Source organism: Rhinopithecus bieti, unplaced genomic scaffold, assembly GCF_001698545.2.
Source record: "Rhinopithecus bieti isolate Rb0 unplaced genomic scaffold, ASM169854v2 scaffold_3948, whole genome shotgun sequence".
NCBI lineage: Eukaryota > Metazoa > Chordata > Mammalia > Primates > Cercopithecidae > Rhinopithecus > Rhinopithecus bieti.
Genome location: NW_016804646.1, coordinates 5766434 through 5773529, shown reverse-complemented (window position 1 = coordinate 5773529; position 7096 = coordinate 5766434). Strand labels below are relative to the sequence as shown.

The 7096-nt window shown below is 42.7% G+C and overlaps 1 protein-coding gene and 1 long non-coding RNA gene across 5 annotated transcripts in view; one reads left to right on the top strand and one right to left on the bottom strand.

The window, feature by feature from the left end:
• The window catches only part of AGPAT4 (1-acylglycerol-3-phosphate O-acyltransferase 4), a 173432-nt gene that overhangs the window by 137250 nt on the left and 29086 nt on the right, over positions 1-7096 (bottom strand). For 3 of the 4 annotated variants that reach the window (XR_001885005.1, XM_017869562.1, XM_017869564.1), the window contains exon 1: positions 5614-5851. The exons of the other annotated variant lie outside the window; for it this stretch is intronic. The gene's annotated coding sequence lies outside the window, so the exon portion shown is untranslated. Of the gene's footprint in view, positions 1-5613; positions 5852-7096 lie in introns of those variants that run through there. 4 annotated transcript variants of the gene reach the window in all.
• The window catches only part of LOC108527989 (uncharacterized), a 24212-nt gene continuing 19631 nt past the window's right edge, over positions 2516-7096 (top strand). The window contains exon 1 of the long non-coding RNA XR_001885007.1: positions 2516-2619. This is a non-coding gene — a long non-coding RNA (uncharacterized LOC108527989). The remainder of the gene's footprint in view (positions 2620-7096) is intronic.

Below are 7096 nucleotides of genomic sequence, written 5' to 3'. Positions count from 1 at the left end.
GGCGACAGAGCGAGACTCCGTCTCAAAAAAAAAAAAAAAAAAACACAGTGGGATACATGTGCAGAATGTGCAGGTTTGTTACATAGGTATGCGTGTGCCCTGGTGGTTTGCTGCACCTACTGACCCATCCTCTAAGTTCCCTCCCCTCGCCACACCCTCCAACAGGCCCTGGTGTGTGTTGGTCCCCTCTCCTTACAGGAATTTTAGTGTCTGGCTTCAAAGTACCGTAAAGTTCAAAATGCACCTCTCATCTTGGAGGATCCTACACAGAAATGACCATGAAGCAGTTGTGATGTTTAACCTGAGCAGAGATGCCTGTGCCAACCAGAGTTATTGGGAACAGCGTCATGCTGATATTATCTGAGTTTAAAATAACCAAGAAAAAGAAGAACTTGCTAAATGTTTTCTCCCAAGGTCAGCCAAGCAGAGGGGTGTGGTTTTCCAGAGGAACTTTGTCATGTTGCCCATAGAATTTCCAGGCTGACGGTGGAACTTAAGCGGGGGGAAACAATTCTAGTAAGAAGAGTTTCATGAGAAAGTGCTGCAACGAGGTCTCAGCGCTCCTCGTGTTGAGTCTCTAGAGCCTCCGCTAGTTTCTGGATGCACTGCTGTTACAATATAAGACTGAAAGGTGTAGGGGGTTGAAACCCACTTGTTTTTATCAGAACAAGACACAGACTTGCAGTATATTATGAGAAATCAGCTCCAAAGGACATGAGGATATTCAGTAAACTAATGGGTATGTAATTGGACACAGGTAGTTTTTCTTTTTTAAAATGCTATACTTTGAGTCAATGTGGGGGCAGCTATTGTCACCTGGAAATCTATGAGTCATTCACTATGAAAGGGAATCTTGAGAGATTCTCTCTCTCAGCTTCTTTCAGAAAGAGAATACACAAGCCTTCTCTTCCTCTGTGTCTCCTGTATTAGAAATTCCACTCTTCCCATTTAGTTAACTAACAAATGTTTACCATCCTTATGCTCAACCAGCATGGAAGATACAAAAAATATATAAAATGGACAACAGTCAACAGCTAACCACTTGATCCCTCTCTGCCCAGCACAGTTTATGCTGTGTGTGAACAATTTATAAAACTGTTCAATGAAAGAAGCATCCTGTTTCATTAGCCAATAAATGCTTCTATTAGAATACCCCAGGGCAGGCGCGGTGGCTCACGCCTGTAGTCCCAGCTGCTGGAGGAGGGGAGCTGAGGCAGGAGGACTGCTTGAGCTTAGGAGTTAGAGGTTGTAGTAAGCCATGATGGCACCACTGCACTCCAGCCTGGGTGACAGAGCGAGACCCTGCCCACCCCCCCAAAAAAGTCATACCCCCATGGTTTAGGGGGCTGTTTCCACATTGTCTTCCTGATAGATCCTAAGCTCCTTTAAGGAAAAACCAGTTTCCCATTTATTGCTATGTCTATAATATATAGTGCCTGAGACATGATAGTCAACACTATTTGTTGAATAAATGAAGGGATGGATGGGTGGATGGAGGACAGATGGATGTATCATGTATGTGTGAATGGATGAAGGAATGGTGACTGAAAGGTAGGACTTACGATCAAGGGAAGAAGTAGAGCAAATTAGATTGGAGAAACAAGTTAAGACAAATAATGAAACCAATGGGAAATTTTTGTGAATCAAGAGAGAGCCAAGGAAAAGAAGACAGGTTAGATGGATTGTTCCATGATAATGTTAAAAAAAAATTATACTCCTTTTAAGATATTTCCTCTTATTCAGTCATTAGAAGAAAATGGATATCAGCCAGTCATGGGGTTTCCCTTGGAAACTCTTTAGACATTTGACAACTATAACTATTTAAACTGTATCTTGTTTTGCTCACAGTTGCATCTGTGGGACCTGACACATATTAAACACATAATAAACATCTGTTGAAAGAAAGAGTTCGTGCTTTAAGCTTCCTGTTTCCTACAGCCAGGCAGCAATTGCAGACCCAAGCCCATGCATGAAGCCAGATTTCAGAGTTCCAGCACTTCCTTTCCAAACTGATTCGCACACAAAGAATAATGAATTTGAGTTGCCCAAGCTCTAGGAAATGTTACATGATTATTATGATTATATTTCAAAATATGAGGGATGAAAGGCGTTTCTCCAAAGATTTAGATGTCAAACACCTTTCAGAAATGTGAATGTGGGCCAGGCGCGGTGGCTCACGCCCGTAATCCCAGCACTCTGGGAGGCCACGGTGGATGGATCAACTGAGGTCAGGAGTTTGAGACCAGCCTGGCCAATATAGTGAAATTCTGTCTCTACTAAAAATACAATAAAAATAAAAAATAAATCAGCTGGGCGTGGTACCTCCTGCCTGTGATCCCAGCTACTCGGGAGGCTGAGGCAGGAGAATCGCTTGAACCCAGAACGGGGAGGTTGTGGTGAGCCAAGATCACGCCATTGCACTCCAGCCTGGGCAACAGAGCAAGAATTCATCTCAAAAAAAAAAAGAAATGTGAATGCAGCTTTGTCCCATAACCATTGGACCTCCTTTCCAGAATAAAAGAGACTGCACAACATGTGTGACATTTACCAAACCCTCGTTTGAGTATCCAATAATTTAAAACAACGGCAATGGCAGGAATTATGAAGATGACATTCTGGGTAAGTTCCTGGCTCCCTCCTCCCCAGTTTCGTACCTGTTTACAGTCTAGTGTAAGTCTGGCCTTTTGTTGTTAAGATGAAGCTAAAAAAATATTGGATTAGGAAGAATTTTGCCTTCTGTTCAGTCTTTCTTCTAACAGTCTTTTCTGATTAAGAAAACTCATCCCCAAATCTACATCTACTTACGCTTTCAACCAGCACAGAGTATACCTGCTCTACTTCTATAATAAAGACTGACCTCTCCCTTCTTGGAGTTAAGAACCCTGAACCATGATCCATTTCTTACTACCCATCTTTGCTATCTAGGACATCCTCTCCTTCTTCCCTTGAACCATCTGCCTCCTCTCCTATAAAGCTTCAGCAGCAGGATCAAGACTCTCCCACTAGTGTTCTTCTCATACTAACTGCATCTCCTTGACTGGCTGTTGCTTCCCCCTTCCTTCCAGATGTGTGCTTATCTCTTCACCACCCCTGTTTGGTGGATTTTAAACTTGAGAGCACAGACAACAACTGCTGCCTTCTTCACCAATTCCACAGCAGAGCCTCGCAGACAGTGAAATCCCAATACAGTGACGACTGACTCACCCTCTGGGTGTCACCTCTGTCAGCCTCTTCCATGGGACCCCTACATTTACTTTCTACTCATAGCTCCACTTAGCTTCCCCAGGCCAAAGCTGCTAACTGTTTGAACCTCCACTCAGCATCTGAATATCAGAAAGTGTTTTGTTTGTGCATTCGGTTTGGGTTTTTTGTTGTTTCTGTTTTGGCTATGCTTCCGAGGAAGTCTTGCTCTTTTTCCTTCGAATTCTATTCCATTAGGCTTTTTTGCTGTGAAACTGCTGAGTCTGGAAACTCAAGAGAACTGACATGGCAGACTTTGACTTACATGCTGTCAATCTGCTTTGGAAGGTCATGTGGCAAATCTGCCCTTGAGGACCATTTTCAGGCAGGAAAAACAGTAATTGAAGCCTGGCTGTGCTTTTCAGAATTCTTTGCAAACATCAAACACTCACAATGGAACCGTTTCTCTGTGTACTAACGTGCTTTTCAAAATGAGTGTCATATTCTTTTTAGTAATACTTTTCCATGTTTTATGCCCTTTAAATAGTTCTCGTCTTTAACTCCATGTAGCTCTAGTTTGTTTTATGCCATATGCTATTTTGCCCCATTTTCAGGTAACTTTTCTACCTGAATTACTTAGGACCTCTGGATTTACAGCAGATGTTATAAGACATAGATGATAGCATATTTAGATAAGGATCACAGCAAACAGAACCTAATTGAAACCACCCGTTCTTCCTGCTTCCAGGGTTGCTCGAGGTTTATAAGTAATGATTTTGGCTTTAGCAGCCAGAAGGTATGATGAGGGCTAAGTGACCTTCACACATGTTTATCCTAAATTATAGATAATTTTAAGAGTCAAGAATGGGATTACTACTTATCTGTTTTATAAAGGCTAATTATTTGGGATGCCCGTCAGAAGAATGGTATCCCTTATCAAACACTTCCTTAGACGTACTGAATAAAAGCATCAGTTTAGCCGGTACCTGTTAAGAGGCCTATTGGGACTATGTCTTTCTAAGAGATGTGTTATTTTATTCTAATTATAATTAACTTTGCTTATTACTAAGTAGATAATAATTTTCTCATTTCATATTTTTTCTCAATATCAATTTTTCTCCCCAGAGAACATTCAGAAGATGTAGTCCTTTTAATGTAGAACTCGAGATGTGCCTGTTCTCCCTGCCCGCCTCCCATGTCCCTAAACACACACACACACACACACACACACAAACACACACCTTCTCCCTTCTCTCAAGATACTTTTTTTCCAACTGAGAGTGGTTGACTAATCACAGATGAGTTAATCCTTCCACAGTTTTGAAAAAGTCTAGCAACCCTCACCTTGAAGAGAGTGAATAGCGTGGCTAACCCACCTAAAAACAATGCACGAAAATGAAAAACGGAGAATCCTGCCGGGCAGTTAATTTGTTACTCATACTTGTTGAACTTAAGATTTGGAGCTAAAGAAGTGCAGACGAGAGCAAAGACCCGTCTTTTAAATATTTAGGCTTTTAGGCAAACCTGGGCAGGCAATATCACATTTATCAGTGCGAATTCTCCAATGCTCTCTAAAACTTTATTTCAATGATCTCACCTCCTGTAAGGAATTAATTCCCCCTTAGCTTGACCACAGGATCAATATCATATCTTGAGAAGTGTTTAGGTTTTCTAAAAAAAGACCAGACACTGAAGACTTACATAAACATCAAAGCATTCCTTTTTTAATTCCTCGATATGATGGAGAAATTCATAGGCCGAAAATTAGGTAAATAGAGAGGTAATTACCAATGCCTGTTTCCTTGACAACTCCCCTCCCCCACTCCTCCTGTGATAGGGAAAAACCAAAATGAAAATGAGGAGGGGTAGCCACAAGCCAGCCTGGATTTTAGCAAACCAAAGCAAGAAGCAGAGCAGAAAGCTGCAAACTAGACACGAAATACAAATAAATCAATGTATATCAGGGCTGCATATTGTGTAGTATTTTTGTGGTTGCCATAGAAACGTCAGCGACGGAAGAACATGTTGCATGACACAAAAGAGAGCAATATGTAATAGGAACATTCCCCCCACCACCACCCCCCGCCCAGCTTCGTCTATGGCAGAGAAAATGCTTTAGCCCCGGGAGGGGGCTGGGTGGGTGGGTAAATGAAGCCAGGAACAGCAGCTTGAAATCACAGCCCAGAAAGGGACGCTCACCCGGCCCAGCACAAAGCGAGGGTCCTTTTGTACCAGCAGAGCCTCTCTTCGCCTCCCTCCAGGCGCCCCCTGCACCTTTCCCCGCCTGCCTGGCACTCCCCTCCCCGAAACCTACCCCTTCCAGAGGTTCTAAGGAAATCCAGCCCAGGAGAGAAAATATGATAGGAAGAGGAATGCAAACATCAGCCACACCCAGCGGGAAAGGTGCCTGCGAACGGCACCAGGAGCACATACCTCCTTCCTGGCAGCCTTTGGCACATGGACTTAGAAACCAGAAGCTGAGACGGAGCCGGCTGGGTTCAGAAATTGCCACTAGTTTATAAGAGCTGTAAGTCAGCCAACACTGGAAAGAAAAAGCGAGACTCCACCCATGGGGTGGACCCTTCAGGAAGAAAAAAAAAAAAAAAGTGGTCCTCAGCTGACGTCTCTCCCCACCCATGTCACTTCCTTTTAAAGCTACAAGTTAGCAGTTGCCGAGAGGGAAGAGCGAGCTGGTGTAATATGAGTCACTCCCTTCCCCTTCCAATTAGTGTAAGGCAGTGCTTCAGTTGGCTTCACGTTTGAAATCGCTTTTGAAATCTGGCTCGGGAAGCTGCCAGAATAAAATAAAATAAAATAAATCAAAGCCCCCCTGGAAGTGGCCTTGCTTTCTCTCGCCTTTCTCCCAAATCCTGTTGCATCCCTGCGCCCTAAAGGCTCCTCCAACCTCAACCCAGACTCTAGCTCCGTCTGTGTTGCAACCTGGAAATTGTCCTCAGTTGGCTCATTTTTAATTCAGCAAGCATAGGATCAATATGCCCACCCTCAAAACTCTCCTCTCACCTCTCCTCGCTCCGCCGTGCTGGAAGGAGATTGCGTTGCACTCAGAAGAGTCTAAAACCATCTTGAACAAAATAAGCCTCAGCACTCAAGAGATTGAGATGTTAAGAACTGGGATGAAAGAAGCTTGGAGGTCGATTGATGTATTTTCTGCTTTCAAACCCTGGCACTATGGCTGATTACCACTACACAGGCGTGCACAGCCATGCACACACACACCGTCGCATGCTCACATGCACGTGGCATTTACGCAGGTGTATTACAGAGGGTCTGGGTAGATCTTTATGGTAAAATAGTGTCGTCACAGTTTTAAAAAGGGTGGGCTGTTGAGAGTCCAGAAATGCTAGGTTCTAGACAATTATTTCAATTTCAAAATACTGAAGGTGTATTCATTTCAAATGTCCACTATTACAGCCATTGTCAAAATAATATTTAACTATTTACTTGGCTCCTGTGTTAACCCTGTTCTTTAGATGTTTACAATCTATAAAGGAAAAATACATGTGCTCACAAATAGCTCGAGCACATTGCAGAATTACTAAGAGCTATGCAAGTGTCAAAACCAGTGTGTCATGAAGACAGAATAGAAAGTGCTTTTTTGATTGCGATGGGGAAAGACATTGATCATTCAGGAAACAGGGTTTGGAGTGGGTCCTATGGGAGGTGGCATTTTTCTTGTCTGTCATGAGAAAGAAGGAGAGTGAATCTGAACGGGGTGGAAGAGAAAGGACATGTGAAGCAAAAAAAAGGATCAGAACAGAAACCCATTTGTGGCAATAATTTGTTTTAATATCCATGTGAAAATAAATTTGACCACAGAGTAATGCTTATAAAAGATGTTTATAAAAAGTTCCTTGTAGTCATCATCTCTCATAACTTTTTTTTTTTTTTTTTTTTT